Source organism: Cygnus olor, chromosome 14 (genome assembly GCF_009769625.2).
Source record: "Cygnus olor isolate bCygOlo1 chromosome 14, bCygOlo1.pri.v2, whole genome shotgun sequence".
NCBI classification, from domain to species: Eukaryota; Metazoa; Chordata; class Aves; order Anseriformes; family Anatidae; genus Cygnus; species Cygnus olor.
Window position 1 is genome coordinate 18,319,613 of NC_049182.1, and position 16,256 is coordinate 18,335,868.

Here is a 16,256-nt window from a genome sequence, read left to right on the forward strand (position 1 = left end):
GAGAAGATACAGTATGTTAGTAAAGGCCATAGCAAGATCAAGAAGAATAGCTTTCTCAAAGGCTATTAAATGTGACAAGGAAGATACAACTCCTGGTTTCAGAAATTCTTAGACCACTGGTTTTACAGAGATTGGAATGTTATGCTAGGCAAAGTATCACCCTGTACTTGCTCAGGTCTTACGCTTTTCACTTCAGTGTCTTTTCATGGCCCTTGGCTGAATTCTGGGCTAAATGCTGCTTTCTGAACTAATATCTGTTCTCATAGAGGTGGAACAAACTGTTGTGTAAATATGACAGAGTATCCCCAATTTTAACACATGCATTCTATGAACCTGCTAGCTGATCTTCTGACTTCTTCTGCTATGTCTTTATACCTGAGCAACTTTTCTATAAGAGTGGCTTTCTGGTATCTTTCCCTCATCTCTTTCCCAACCTTTCTTATCTGTAAACTTGTCTTCTATTTTTTTCATTTGTTAAAGTATTTGATTTTGCAAGCTACTGTAAGGCAATAGCTTTTGAGTGGCTGTTTGACCTGGCGTTTTTTTTTATTATTATTATTCAGAAATGGCATTTTTATACAGTTTTCTGCAGTAGTTTGCAGGTCAGAAAAATTAAAACTGAAAGATTTTGTATCATCTTTTAGTTCAACTTTTGCACACTTAAGTTAATGGAATTTGTATTAAAGGATATAGGAGATCATTCTAGTAATGTTATGTTACAATTTAGGAAAGTTGTGCAGCATAGATGTGTGATTTGCCTCAGTAGTAGGAGTGTCATGTAACAGACAATGACACAAAGGATGATCAACTAAGTTTGGCAGAAACTATTACTGAAAAGCAATATGTTCCACATGGCTTTATGGAACACTTTGACCAGGTACATCAAATACATGCTTTTAGTAACCCCCACCAGTATGCAAATAGTTCATTTTGAGTGACTTTTTAAAAGGGGGGTTCCTGCTATGGGGACAACATTGTTTGAGGGGAGGCAAAGAAGCTTCTGTGTATGTAACAAGTGACAACACTGCTTAATGTTGCCAGTAACAGTATCTATCGTTCTGCGATGATTAATACAACAGTAAACCTGCACGCTGCTTCCTGGCTAGGGCACGCTTTTCAAGAGTGCGTGGGTGCATTTATTCAGTGAAAGATTGAGAAGGTGACAGTGTTATATTGTAAAAATGCCGTGACTAATGATTTTGTGTAGAGGTGTTAGTGTTAGGTTAGAAGTGGGAGGGATATGGGATGGCAACTCAAAAAATGCACTTAGATTATTAATATTTTCTGCATTAAATGGGGTAGGCTGCTTTCTGTAAGCTTCCTTTCATTCCAGCTGGCATTAAACACTAAATACTAACGCTATCTTTCTGGAGTTTAGGACTATTGACAAATACGCTACAAATTAAATTGCAGAATCAGGCATCCCTGGCAGCAGTGGCTGGTTATTAATGTTGTGAACCTGCACAAAGCTTTCAGGGAGATCCTCCTGCAGGGCTGCCTTGTGTTCGCAGGGAGGAGATAAACCTGCCACTTCTGAAGAGCTTTTGATCACGGTATCCAGACTTGCAGCTTCCCAAGCCCCATCCCTTTTAATTTGTGTTGCTGTTCTGCCTGAGGAGTTGGTGCGTATTAGTATTCGCCATGTCCTAATGCTGAACAAGTAACAGGCATTTTTGCAGTATCTGCGTGAACTCTAATCTTCATATTTTGCTGGTTTATAATAGCAAATGAGTTTTCCTGGACGAGCAGGATTTTATTTTTTGCTTCAAGCAACAAAGATACATTCTAACAGCAACGCAGGCATAATTAAGGTCTGAGTTAGGTCTCCAGGTATCTTCCTATCTCACTCTCCCTCTGAGCCACCATTAATGAACACTTCATGCTCTTGCCCTGGAGAGGATGGGTGTTGACATTTAATTTTCACGTATTTTTTTCCGCAAGATACACCAAGACGGCAGGGCAGCCCCTTGTACAGCGGAGGAAGCTGGGCATTTTCGGGAAGAGGAGACCTGGTCGTGTCGTGCTGGGTCGGCGCGGCCCGGCCCTGCCGGTGCTGCCTCGGGCCCGGCCCGGCTCGGGGTGCGCAGCGCTGGCGCCCTGCCCGCTGCCTGCTCGGGCCACGCGTGCGGGTTGGCTCCTGAGAAGGCCTCGCAGCGCTGCTTTCAGCACCTACAGACGCGGTCACTGCGCTTCTGAGCCGTGCTCGTGCTTGCTGGGCAGAGGCGGGGAGGGGAACTGGTGCTGCCCTGTCAACCCAGTGCCCAGGGGCTGTCCTTCCCTGCTGGAGGGACAGCAGTAGACTTGCTGTGAGGGCAGGAGGCCAGCCGTGTGCTGCCAGGCCCTGGGCCGGATAGGGAGATACAGGGCAAAAGTCAGGATCGACATAATATCATAGTGGTGAAAGGCAGTTCTTAGTGCTGTGTCCAGGTGGAACTGCTGCAATGCTGCCACGATTGCTGCTCCTCACTAGGCTTCTTAGCAGCCCAGCCACTGCAGAGGAGGAAAATGAGCTGAAATGCCAGAGATAAAGGGCTACAGTTAGAAACAGCCCTTGTAAAGCAACAGATGTAATGATGCTATTTAGTAAATATGTCCAGGACTAGCAGCCGCTTTGACAGAGTACTTAAAAGCCAAGTAAAGGAGCACATAGGCTGATTGCCATTCATGAGTTTTCAGGTTGAACTAGGTAAAAGATAATACAGCAGACATGTAGCCAAACTGCACTGCAATGGCAAGTAGGTGGCAGTAGGACATGCCGAAACCGATAGGCCTCACTGTGTGGTGTAGCTTGGCTAAGTCAATCTTGTATAGGTAGGCCTGCTGGGTGCCTAGCATCACTTGAAGAGACATGGCTGTTAGTGAGCTTCCAAACAACTATTACTCATTATATTAAAGATACAGATTTAAACAAGTGATTGTGAAAGTTGACTTTTAAAGTTTATTTGTGCTGCTGATTGGAAAGAAGCTCTATGTGGCTGAGAATCCAGACAGTTCGTCTGTCAATCGTGCTTGACAAATACAATTTTTTTAAACCAACTTCACCATACATAACAACAGAAGATCAAGTAGAGGCAAGGAGGATGAATCTACAGGTCCATTATCAGTTTTTATCACATGTGCTGTGGAGCCCATTACAAACTTATATAGCTGTATAGTAACCTGTACATTAATGGGTGCAATTACTTCAGTCATGGTTTGAGGCCAAGCAGTGATGCTTTGTCACAAAATTCTCCAAGTAGGATTCATAAATTATAGCCAATTAATGGCTGGAACACACACAAATCAAGTTCCGTATACACAACTGTGGTATAACACAAATGAAGTTCCACCTTGACAGCCTAATTCTTTTCTCTAGCTTTGTTTTACTCATAGGCTTTGTTTTTTTTCCACACGTGACCTCTCTATCCTTTGTTCTCACTATGTTCACGACTATTTAATTGTGCAGTGCCTTTGTATGTCAGTATTGATATTTATATGTTCCAGGCAAATTAATTAGCCATGTTGCCAAATTGTAATGTCTGACTTCTTTACCACCATTAAAAAAAAAAAAAAAGTATTGAATACATAGACTTGATTCTCCCGAGCTCTTGTTTTAAAAGTAACCTGATGAAACAGCAATTTACAAGTGCAAACAGTAAATCTGACACAAGAATATCAAATGTAGTCACCTCACTGTTGTTTTGTTATTCCATTGGCACTACCCTTGTCCCTCTGAACTGTATAAAATGCAGGCTGCTTGACCAAGATAATTGCTGCTGAACAATGCTGTATTATTAACATGCAGATCAGCACCACAGCCTAGACCTGCTGGGGCCTTGCTGCAGTGCATATGAGAGGTACAAAGAGCAGCAGAGGAAAATCCTTGAAGACAAATTCGGATAGTTGCCAGCTTTTATTTCTTTTTGATTGAACATATCAGAACTCTCCAGTTTACAGGGCAAATATGAGACTCTTAAGAATAAAAGCTGAGGGTCAAAGTAGACTTTCACACTAAGACCGTAGAAGGGATTTTCTATCCTGCAGATTTTCTCATCCATGCACATTAGAGAACAGACATTTTTTTCCCCTGCCAGTGGTGAAGAAATCCACCCCACTTAATCATATTATCCTGTGACTCAGCAATAGTTGTGCCATTATATCGCAGTGTTCTGGTTGACATTGACTGCTTAATCCCTAGCATAAAAATTTTTGTGAGACTGGTAAGGTCAGCTGTTCTTAAAGGAACGGCTTTTTCTTACAAGTTTGAAACTATCTGACTTGATGACACAAGAGAAGGAGATGGAACAAGAAAAGTTAACTTTGATATTATTGTGAAAGGCTTTCTCAAGTTCTGTGTGCCACTCAAGAACTTTGTCACAATTGTTGATAAGAGCTATAGTCTGAAAATAAAATCATAGCTTTAGGTTCTGACACTTAGTCTGGATAGCAGTAGTCTGTAGTATTAAACAGTCATGGATTCATAGCAACGCTAAGTTTAAAAACAAACAAAAAAAACCCACAGCCAACCAAAAAAAAAATCCACACACCAAAAAAACAGATTCAACAGAGCTGTAATCAAGGCTGCAATCAAGAACACTGATAAACAATTTTTCAATAATCAGATCATGGTAAAGCCTGTGCTGGTGCTGTCACACAGATCACACTTAAATGAGCGAATTGTTAAAAATATCCACCCTATAGTGAATAATGGTAAAGAAGCTCTGTCTTAATGTCCTTTTCTTCCATTCTGATCTTTGTCTGTAGGTTGTATGCTTCCATCTGGAATTGGTACCTTTTAGGCAAAAATTTCAAGTATATGTGCTGGAGCTTTTTAATTAAACTGATAAAATAAAAAATGGGATTTGGACCTGTACAAGTTCATTTAAGCAGATGAAATTTTGAAAATAAAAACACAACAACAACAACAACAAAAACATCCTGAGTTTAGATGTTTTGGTCCTGAACTGTAGTTCTCGTTTCATATGACTGCCTGTCATTTTTTAATATTGCACAATGGAGCAGTGTAAGTTGCTCTAGGTGTTTTATCTGGAGGATTATATCTTATGGGTACTTTTGCTTTGTTAGTATGCTATCTCTTTTAAAGGTTTTCCTCTAATCAAATTTGTCAAGTTTTGAGAGTAAGCTTGACAAAGAATTGCATAGTACTAGAGATACTTCAAAAATCAAAGCAAGTGTAAGCTGAGACAGAAAAAAAGACCTTACTGTTTCCCACCCTTGGAAGATCTACAAAAAATGTTTTGTAGACACATCTGCGTGAACTGAGTACCTAAAGAAAGGCAAAGCTTTATAAGATATTTGTGAAGTTCAAGGCTGTTGTCAACACTTTGAAGACTAAAACTTCTTAGTAAATTCTGTTTAACAGGAAATGCATAAAATCAGCAGCACTATATCATGGTCTGGGTAAGCAAAACAATTTGTAGAACTCAGCGATGCTGACATGCAAAGGCCTAAGATCTAAAAGCAATTACTCTTAGAGCAATTTTACTTAATCTAGTTCACTCTTAATCACAACCAGGAAGAATTATTGATTGTAGCAAATTGCAGCTTGCCAGCTCAGTTTTTTCACATGTACTGATTCTGTGGTAAGCAGTAGTTTCCATTTTTACTCCATGTATTTCAACCACTTCAGAGAAGAACACAACTTCATAGTTTGTCTATATCATCTCCTTAGTACTTTATATAATGACTGTGCATATTTTTCTCCTTGCTTTATGTGAAGGGTATTTCAAAATGTTTTTCTTTCGATTCCTTAGGAGATTTAGTCTTTTCATCACCAGTGTATATTCATTAATTTTTGTCTCACAGGACCTTCTGTCTTCTCCATGTGCTCTTCATTTCCATTATCATAACTCCTTTTAAGAGCTGTACTGAACTGCTAACCTATAGCTTCCAGTAATCCATTTGAATCCTACTTTTCTGTTTTTAAATGGTAGAAGAAACTCCAGATCATAGTTAACGAGTGAATGTGCTTGTTTATTATACTATTTAATGTAATTTTATTGTTATTAGTTCATCATTTGACACTGTTTTTTGTCTAAAAATTTTCAGTTTCTTCATGGTATTCATAGTGCCCCTAACTCTGTGTATGTATTAGTTGTATAGGTTTTGGCTAATCTCCCCATAAGGTTCCCCAAAAAGGAAACTGTAGGTTACAGTCTTGTACCTGGTTTGTTAATTCTCAGTAACTCTGAAGCTGAGCCAGGCAGCACTTTTAGAAAGTCCCATTATAAGTCTCTCGGTTCAGAGAGACTCATTTCTCAGAAGCTGCTGGTGGATGCGCATGAACAGATGATGAATAATGAATATTTAGAAACTGTTGTAGACAATAGACAAAGGAAGATTTGGGTAAAGCTACTGCATGGAATTTAACCTCTGATGTTAATTTAGCCATACATAAGTAGTGTTGCCTCATGTTGCATTAATATTGGGAATCTGGTCTGTGTTCCTGAACAACAACAAATACAATAAATAAATAAATAAATAGAGTTTACCGTTGAAGAGGTAAAGAGTTCCTGAAGGAGAGCAGATGTCAAAGGAAAAAGGCAGTATATCTTAAACATCATATTCTGGCCAAAATCTGATAAACTGCTACTGACGTTAACTATTCTGCAAGGCTCGCTCTGGGGTCAGTCTTAAAATCTTTCTGTTAATGGTGTCCATATAATTTAGTGAAATTTCTTGAATTGTTCATCACCAGGTTTCTAGCTAAGATGTGTCAAAGTGAAGCACGCTGCGTTTTCTGGTCATGAGTCACTTTGCATGTGGCTTAACTCCATCTGACTTGCTAAATGCAGTATTCAGATTGACGGATGAACTGGAAATGGTGACTCCACAAATGCTAGATTCGTGTACTGGAATGTTCTGGCAATATTTCCTATTACTTTTGCTTTTCTGTATCTGTTTTATTCATGTGCTAGTATTTTATATGGTTAGAACACTAACAAAAAGGATGTAACTTCTTCAAACTAATTCTTATTTTACAAATTTGTAATAGTCATCTGCTAGAGTTTTGCAAAGAGTAGGCTCTCCTTTAGATGAGCGCTGTCTGTGTAATTAACTTTGAAACATGGAGGTTTTGCTTGACCTAGACTAGATTCTGGGTTTGGAGAAATGTTCAGGGAAGTTATTTGAGATTAAACATTTCTTGTATCAAGATTCAAAACCAGTATGTTAGCAGTTCTTATTTGATTATAGACACCTAAATGCTTCTGTAATTTGTAAAACCATTAAAATTACCGAATTTGTATGTTATGTACCACGTAGCCACATAGGATTAATGACAGGTGATGGTTTGTCCTTGATGAATAAAAGTAATACAATTTAAATATTTCTGGTATTGCTGAAAGTATTTGATATTTTTTATCAATAAACATTGAAATTGAAACTACATATCATTCTGTAATTGTTCAGCTGCTGGATGTCTCATCATAGAACATTCTCTTGTGCAATACTTCATAGCATCTCATTTCCTCGAAACTCAACTCTGTCAAGTTATCTTTGATCCAGAAAATGTGATGGTAGAATTTGTCAGATGTGTTCTGGATAAAGAATGAATCACTTGTATTTTTTCAAACCATCTGTAGAGATATTTGACATTACTATGATGTGATATTTTTCCCTTTTAATTGTGTAAAAAATAAAATTAAGAATTAACATAGAATATATTTATTTGCAACAGATGTCAAGAAAACAAGGCCCATAAAAGAAGTTTAAATGAGGAAGGCTTCTATGTTCCTATTGAGTAAATAAAAATACTGACTCATGTTTCATCTGCTTTGCAACAGCATATGAGGGCTTTAACAGAGATGCTGTAGCATGTTTTCATCCAGTGGTGCATTTTTTTTTGAGATCAGATGAAGCAAACTCCTTAGACTTGTCATGACTTGTACGTTGAAGACAGTCATTTGTAACAGAAAGCATACACAAAATATTAAGAACTTATTCTCAGTAGTGGGTAGAGGTTGGAGGAAAAAAAAAAACCCACAAAAAAAGCAAAAGGGTATTTTGCACTGCTATGACCTTAAATACTCTTCAGACGTGTTCTGAAACAGCTTTTCTTTTGCCAAGAGTAGACTGCAACTTCAGTGCGACTGTAGAGGCTGATCCTCCTGGTCCTTTTTCCATGGCAGCAAAGGCATTGACCTGTGGTTCCCTTAGTTCGTTGTCTTACATCACCCTTTTGTTTGCCTTCCTTTGACATGATGTGGCCAATAATTTTATGCTAAACACAATGTCTGTACTGCACTTGCCAGCATGTCACTCTTACTTCAGCATTTCCACAGGTGCTGCTGCTGCACCTTATGTTCTAGACAAAAAATATATATATCTAAAAGCTTGCTTGATAGAGCTAGGGTTGTCAGGGTATGTTTAGTACATAACTAAGTCCCCTAGCGTCATTTGCAAACAGCAGACCACCAGACTAATACCTGGAAGATTTTTAGTGCTATGAATCACCCTGAAAAAAGAGGTGAGAGCTTTCAGAAACAGATTGGTTTGGGTCATTTTTATAAATTGCACTAGCATAACTGGCTGTTATGAGTTTATTATGAAATGTGAAATTTCACAAATACCAAAATCAGTCTCTATCATCTGCTCTTGTGTTGAAAAGGTGTTTTGTTTGTTTGTTTGTTTGTTTGTTTTTTAATCAAGCTCATCTTCGTTCACTATATTGTTTCTGTTATGGTTGAAATAGTTACAGTTCAATAATAATGCATTTAAAATACATAAATAAACACCCAAACTGCTGTCTAACTCTAAGAATTGACTGTGTGGCTTATGGAAATTGGCCATTTTATGGAAAAAATGTTTGAAGGAAAATATTTCCTAATGTTAGGAAAAATTAGCTTGTCTCCGCACATTAGTTTGAATACCTAGTTGTCACTTGATCCAAAACTTCAGATGGAAATGAGTATACATGAACACCTGCAAATTGCAAGTTTTTTTTACAAGTTTGTAAACAGATCACCATTAATAAATCACCATTAATTTGGCATGTCAAAGCTACTACAGTAATGATAAAGGCTGTTAATTAAAAAAAAAAAAAAAAAAAGGTTTGGAAACACAGTTCTGAAGCTTTGAATATTTTAAATTTTCATTGCTTTTTAAAATCAAAATTTCACAAGCCTTCCCACAGTCAAAGATGTAACTAGTGAATTCTACTGAGAATTTAAATTTCCATAACAGAACTTTTTCTAACACTATGAAAAAACTATAGCTGATTAGCATTCCAGTAAGATTTATAAATATATTTCGTAAGGTGTGAAATTCTATTTTGCTCTGCCCTAAAATAAACTAAAACGATAACTGGTCCTTGCGTGCGAAGCTAACTACTTTGTTAAAAGGAATGGAAAATATTTAATGATTGAAATTGCTTTGGCAAGGTAGGAAAATATAACTGATCAAAGTCTGAGAAAAGACTGTTTCAAGTACTTTTTGTGAATAATTTTTGAATGTTATGTAGAATGTCTGCTTCAGGAGTCTTAAGCACTCTTAGATGATTTACCGTAACGTAACTATATATATATATATATATATATATATAGTGTGTGTATATATATATATAGTGGTTGTAGGGAATGACTCCTGGAAGTTATGTGAAAAATATAATTTGAAAAATGTATTAGATACAATTTTCTATCGCTAAAATTGTAGTTTAGACTGTATTGTCTATGAATTTTTTTTCTTTAGCTCTAACAAGTGAAGAATCTGATGGAAGGCAAGAGAATGTTGTTCACAGTGGATATGTCCTAAAAAAATTAATGGATAATTTGTGAGGTTACAGTGCAAATGGTGGTACTTCTGAATGATAAAGGAATACAAAGAATTTTAAATAATTACATAAACTTACAAAACCCATGAAATACGGGTACCTGGAACATCTGTTCCTGCCTGGATGGTTTCAACTTATTGGCCAGATGTTTTTGTCAACCCCTCTGAAATCTCCTCCTTACTTCAATAAATCAGCCTGTCTACGGAAAATCCTTAGTACTGTTGGCTAAATGTAGACGAAGGCTTCTTTACACTGCTCAATATGCAGTTATAAGTGATTAGAGGTGCTAGAACTGTACAAATAGGTACTGATGTAGTACCACAAAATTCTTAGAATTGCATGTGGCCCTCAGGAAGACAGATTCAGTGGGATCAGAATCTAAATGGAGTTTAGACTTACAAAAAAGTAGAAAACAGTATGTTGCACTTGGAAAAATAGATCCAATGTCAGGATCAGTGTCTGGTAGTTGGGTGTTGTTGCTGTGCTCTAAAATGTTAAGGGTGCAGATAGCAATTGCTGGAGTCTGCCTTAGTCTGTGTAAGCATGGCCATACCAATAGTGGGTTAAATGTACAAGTCTGTTGTGCACAGACTATTGTATGAAAAGATCTTTCCCAGGTTCTTTCCTGCATAACTTCCTGTCTGTTAAGAAACTTAAGTTTGTTTCCCTTACATCTGCTTACTACTAATTTACTCCTGTGCAGCTGGAAATTGCTTGTACGTAGGAATCCCTGGAACAACCTGATCTATAGCTGAATCTCTTAGGCACTGTTGCAATATAAAGAAAGCTTTTTTTATTGTGTAGATTATTGAAGATGATGTCAGCATTAAGTGTGATCATGATTATGTGAGCGTATGAAAAGTAAGAAAGATCTGAATAGCTTTTCTTGTAATTTATTTACTGATCAGTGGATTCTCTACGACTTGGTGTATCCATACTGTTAAAAGGAAAAGTATGGCAGTAAAATTGGATAATTAGGAAGTTCTGCTAGCAAAGTAAGATTGATAGTTACCACAGAAATTGTCTGAGTTTTGGTATTTGATATTAACTTCAGTGTTTAGTCTAGGAAAATAAATTTGTTCAGATGATTTTGTAAAGAACTTGTTGAGATAGTGAACAGGGAACTATGTTTTATGTATTGAAGAAAATGTTGCTTCAATTAGGGTAGAAATGATCCAAGAAGATACACTGCTGTTTAGACCCTGTTGACCAAAGAAGCTAAAGAAACAGAGCATGGGAGGAATGTCTCTCACTTGTAAGTACAGACCAATCTTGATGGAAAGCAAAAAAATGAGATTGACTGGGTCATATGCTAAGTGTTTAAGAAAATGTGTTTTTTTTAAAAAAAGTTCTGATTTAAGGAGCTAGTCTTCAAGGTCTCTGGGTCTCCTTGGGGAAGGCGTGTCCTTATGTAACTTAGGTGCTTTCAGCAATTTTGATATCAAGGCTACTTAGAGCAGATTAGTCTGAAAAAAACGTTTCTGCATTTAATGGTAAACTAAGGTAAGGATAGAATAAGTGCAATTATTCAAAGCCTGAAACAATTTAGAAAGAATCTTAAACATGCACATAATAGCTGCTAGAAAATTCATATAATGAATAAACTGGTGGAAATCCTGGTCAGAACCCACTGGAGTTAAATGACAAGAGTTTTCACTGTTTGTAATTCATTGTTATGCCTGTCTGGGCATGGAACTTTCATATGAGAAAGCAATTCTCATTCTGCAGTGAACAAATTCTTTTTACTCCTCAGGTGGTTCAGTTCTTGACTACAGGCAAAATGTATTGGTGATGACTTGCATTGCTGTTGTACAAGGGAAACTACAGGTTATTTCAGAATGTTGTGCAGGTCCTTGGCTTTGACCAGAGCTTGCTTCCTTATGATTTGGTAACCTACATCTTGGAAATAACCAGAAGTAGCTTTTTAGTGGATGGTAAATCATTTGAAGAGTGAACTTGCAGTACTCATTCCTGAGAAACAGATGTGGGGGGGGATGTTCATAGTCATGCACACAAACAGAAATCAGCTTACTCCCAGAAACGGAAAACTAACATGAGAAAAGGAGAAGACTGGAACAAGGATTTGGGGTTTGGGTTTTTGATGGAGAATGCGCAGTTAAAGCATCCTGTTTTGGGCTGGGAGGCTGGGTGAAGCGTAGAAGAGACTTGTATTCAGTTCTGAATAATGAGCACCTTCTTTCCCCATGAGGGCAGACAAGTAATGGAGCAGGTTGCCTGGGGAGGTTTGGTACCCTTGCATGTGGTCAGGACCAGACTGGATAAAGCTATGAGCAACCTGTTCTGACCTCAGAGCTGCTCCTGCTTTGGGTAAGAGTTTGGGATAGGGACTTCCTGAGGTCTTGTCCAACCTATGAAACTCAGGCTAGAAAAGGAGGCATTTTGAATACGTGACACTTGCGAGGGAAGAATTTGTAAATTGTCTTGGTGCATTCTTCATTGCTGGATATTTCCAAAGGAGGACTTGATTTTCATCAACTAGAGTGTAGAATACGCTCTAGTTTAAATCAAAATCAGTTCAGGAGACACATATGGCCTCTATTATAACAAGGCTAGGCTAAAATGAAGTTAGGCTAAATGATTGTAATCTTTTGTCTTTTTAAAAATGCTTTTATAAGTGATGGAAATACACTGATTTTTTCTTCTAGAGTCACTTTCTGTAACTTTGATTTCCCAAAGACATTTCAATCCACATATTATATGGGAAAGGCATGTGGTTGTCTGCTGTTTGTTCTGTGTACATTTTGACAGAGATGAGGGCAGAAATTGCATGGCAAATATGCAGAAATTTTACTAATGCCAATTGAATATGTATAATTCACAGTTGTGTTTTGCACTTTTGTATTTAAATTTACTGTTATGAGAAATGAAAATATGACCAGTGGGGTGTGAAAGTGAGGCCAAAGGTGTTTCCAACCAGTCAACTAAGTTAAAGGATTTAAAGCCACTGCAGGAAGAGCCACCCTGCAGATTGACCAGGGATTTTAATATGGAACCAAGAACATCGGTTTCTTGGAAAATACGCTAACTGGATAGAACTCTGGAATGAATCAAAAGCCTTGGGAGCAAGCTAAACTAAAAACATGTTAATACGTCATGAAAATCTTGGTCTAAATCCAACCTTAGAAAGATTAATGTAGGAAAAATATAACCCAGATTTTCAAGAGCCTCTAATGGATATAGAATTTGAACTCTACTTTCACTACCTGCTTATCAAATTAAGCTAACTAAAAGGATATTTCATGTAATTCTTGGATTGGGATCCATTTATTCCTAAAGCTCTGTTCTTAGGCTTGCTGTCTCTGAAATAAATACTCACTTGAGATTAAGTAGTCCCTATTACATTCCATTTTCTCAGCTGTTTGTTTTAGTACAAGCTCACTCTCAGGTCCCAGCTGATTCACTAATTCACTGAATTCATCTCCTGTCTGTTAGGTTTGAGTTCAGCCTGGTACAACTTCTCTGCTGTTACATGTAGATCCTCTTGGAATTCTTCCCCAAGGCAGGAGAACTCGGTTTAATATGTGATTAATCTATTAACTACTTACACAATGGAAATGCACCTTGGCTTGGAAATGTTGACTTGGATACCATTTGTTTTGCACCTGGGAGTATGGCAGTTCACGTACATCTACAATTTAGAACAAGGTTGGCTTCAATGCTGATTGAAAGATGTCCTCGAGCATGATGTATAATTTTAAGATATTCACAGGTTCTAATCATTTTAGCAGATTAGGTAATCTGAGGATGCCATAGTATTGGGTATATTGCTTTCTGGGACTAGGGCTGTTGAGATGGTAAGGCATTCCTGTTGCATAATTGTGGTGGCTTTCTCACTGAAGAGAGAATTAGCACTCTGTCATTAAGTGAAATGAGTAATGAAAAAAAAAGCATTTCATCACTTGATTATTCTAAAGAATAATTAGTGTTTTTAAACATGTAGGCATGCTTAGATTAGAGGTTGTGAAGAGAGCAAAATGAACATATGCTGCTTTCCACTATTAGAGACAATTTAAATAACACAGATGATGGTAATGGCTTTTAAACAACTGGCCAGTTTGGCTGCATTGACTACAGAATGAAAATATCTTAAATCTGAGAGAAGCTTTCAATACCTTCTTTTCATTGGGAAACGTGATGTTTTAAAGAAATTCAGTTTCACATGACAGAACACTATTAACAGCTAAAACAGGAAAGGACCAAGCTAGTATTTATTTTGGACCAGAAAGCTGTCTACACTGAATACTAATATATCCTGTCTTCTGCTTTGTGTTACTTTTTCAGGGCTTAGAAAACTGTTAGGGGAATAAGGCGTAATAAGGTACAGTTCAAGCTAGAAGATCTGGTGTGGCTCAACTGAACAAACTTGCTTTTTTTTTTTTTTGTAAGAATCACTATTGCTGATTTATTTGCACTCATTTCAGAGCTAGACCATAGCATCAGCCTCCCATGTAAATGTTCCCTTTTGTTTTGCATATTATATAGAAATGTTTCGAAAGCAGAAGAGGATCCATCTGTATTGTCCCAGGAAAGGCTATTGGTTCATCTTTGGTCCATCTTTCTTTGGAAGACTATGCTGGTATACTGCCTTATTTTCTTGTATTTATTACATCAGGAGTCATTACCTAGGTCATAAACCCATTGCTAAATGTTAACCTCTTTCATTACTTCTATTATGGTCTTACTCATACCTTGCTTGTGAGTGCCCATTACCTCTGACCAACCCCATTTCTTTTTGACAAATTGTGGTGATATTCAGAAGGTAATTAAGGTTAAATTCTTTTATTCATCAGGAAGTCAATTTCCATTTAGAAGGTGTAACATCTATTGCTATAACTAAGTAATTTATCTTTAAAGGATGTCATCTGTCATTGTTAACTGTCTGGCAACTGTAATACTACCAGCTATAAGGAATTAAATGGCTCTGATGGTAGAAACCGAGCATTCCAGTATGAGAAACTTAAAAATAGGTGCCTGGAAGACCAAAATCAATAGCAAAATTAAATTATTTTTTTTTTAGTGACTTAAATATTATGTTCAAAAATTAATTTGACTAAGTCCTCAAGGAAAATAAGTGAAAATATCACTTAGATACTCATTTGTTTGTGTTGTGGTTTAGCCCGGCTGGCAGTCAAACACCACACAGCCGTTCGCTCACCCTCCCCCCTCCCTCTCCGGGATGGGGGAGAGAAACGGGAAAGTGAAGTCTGTGAGCTGAGATAAAGACAGTTTATTAAGACAGGGAAAAGAATAACAACAACAATAATAATAATAATAATAGTATTAATAGTAATAATGTGTACGAAATAAGTGATGCACAATGCAATCGCTCACCACCCGTTGACCGATGCCCAGCCTATCCCCGAGCAGCCGGCCCCCCCACCCCGGCTAGCCACCCCTATATATTGTTCAGCATGACGTTAGATGGTATGGAATACCCCTTTGGCCAGTTTGGGTCAGCTGTCCTGGGTCTGTCCCCTCCCAGCTCCTGCTGCATCCCTAGCCTGCTCGCTAGCAGGACAGAGAGAGGCTGAAAAGTCCTTGGCTTGGTGTAAGCACTGCTCTACAACAATTAAAACATCAGCATGTTATCAGCGCTCTTCTCATTCTAATCCAAAACATAGCACCCTGCCAGCTACTAGGAGGAAAATTAACTCTGTCCTAACTGAAACCAGGACAGTTTGTTACAGTCTTTGGGGAGTATATTTTAAGCAAAATGTAAAGGAAAATTTTAATTCAAAAATCATTATATTTGGTTAACATTTTATTTCACTGGAGCAAGAATCCAAGTTCTGCAGTGGGCATTTGGAGATCATTCAATTACTTTAAACTCCATTTTCTTATGGGAGAAAGGGGGAGTAAAAAAGGAACCTATACTCTTATTGGTATTGTTCCGTAAATCTGCTTACAAGGTAAAATTGCAGCTTGGTTGGATGCATTGTCCTACTTCTTGCTTTCCTTTTTTGTCTCATGCAACACTCAACACTATAAAAAAAACAAGTATGCAACGAAATAACACTAAGTATGGAATTACTGATTGTCTGTATCCTTACGACTATGATATTATCACTAAAATAGGAAAAAAACAATGTCTTCATGCACCTGTTTTGAGAGTTTAGAATGTAACAAAATTTGTTTTTCAAAATACTCATTCCTAAAGATTCAAGAAAAGAATCTTTATCTTGTCAAGTCTTGGATGTATCTTTGGTATGTGGAAACACCAATTAAAAATTTTGAAATGTGCAATAAATTATCAAAATACTGTGGCTGGAAGTATGGGGTTTGCTCATCCATTCCTAGGAGGGATTTTGCAGCCTCAAACTTGTCTACAGCCTTTGGAGAAAGCAGGAACAGGAAATGTACCAGACAGGCACTATGTTAATAGTAATGAAACTTTGTGGAAGCACAACTGTTTTCCTTAAAGTATCTATGCATTTATGCCATTGAAACAAGAAAGGGAAGAGAGCTT